This window comes from Propithecus coquereli, unplaced genomic scaffold (assembly GCF_000956105.1).
Source record: "Propithecus coquereli isolate 6110/MARCELLA unplaced genomic scaffold, Pcoq_1.0 Scaffold39, whole genome shotgun sequence".
NCBI lineage: Eukaryota > Metazoa > Chordata > Mammalia > Primates > Indriidae > Propithecus > Propithecus coquereli.
In genome coordinates this window covers 1,499,411-1,500,220 of record NW_012149618.1, presented here as the reverse complement: position 1 = coordinate 1,500,220, position 810 = coordinate 1,499,411, and the positions used below count along the sequence as shown (strand labels likewise).

At 35.8% G+C, this 810-nt stretch overlaps 1 protein-coding gene across 3 annotated transcripts in view; it reads left to right on the top strand.

Annotated features, from left to right (window-relative positions):
• Positions 1-810, top strand: part of DTNB (dystrobrevin, beta) — a 273,847-nt gene that overhangs the window by 61,470 nt on the left and 211,567 nt on the right. The gene's annotated exons all lie outside the window — the stretch shown is intronic.

The window sequence follows — 810 nt, the reverse complement described above, 5'->3', positions numbered from 1 at the left end:
CATTATCAGAGAGAAGACTTTCCAACATGTTACTTTTAAGTAATATGTTTGCTGTAGGTTCTTTGTAGATAGCTTTTGGTTTAGACTGTTTTCTTTTGCTTATAACAGAATACCTGAAACTAGGTAATTTATAAAGAAAAGGAATTTATTTCTTATAGAGGCTGAGAAGTTCAAGGGGAAGGGACTATATGTGGTAAGGGCCTTCTCCTGGTGTGGACTCTCTGCAGAATCTCAAAGTGGCTCAGGGCATCACTTGGTGAGGGGGCTGAGTATACTAGCTCAGGCCTTTCTTCCTCTTCTTATAAAGCCACCAGTTCCACTCCCATAATAACCCATTAATTCATTAATCTATGAATGACCCTATCATCTTCTAAAGGCCCCACCTCTCAATACTGCCACATTGGGGATTAAATTTCAACATGAGTTATGGAAGGGACAGATATTCAAACCATAACAGCCTTAATCTGATTAAAGAAGTTTCCTAGTAGTGTGTTTTATTATTTCTAAAGATAAGGTTTCTTTTAAAAGTTTCTTTTTGATAATTTAATGATTTAATTTTGATCGGAGAGCATGGTTCATATGATTTTAATCCTTTGAAATTTGTTGAGTTTTGCTTTATGGCTCAGGATATACATACTCTCTAGTCAGTGCAGGCTGTACTCCACACAGTGCTCATTATGCCTTCTGTGTTAGTTGTGAAGTTTCATTGTCTGTATCCATACTTGTATTTTGTGTATGTTTGTGCTATCATTTACTAAGAGAGGTATGTTAATATCTCTCACTAAGCTTGTGAATTTGTTTATGTCTCTT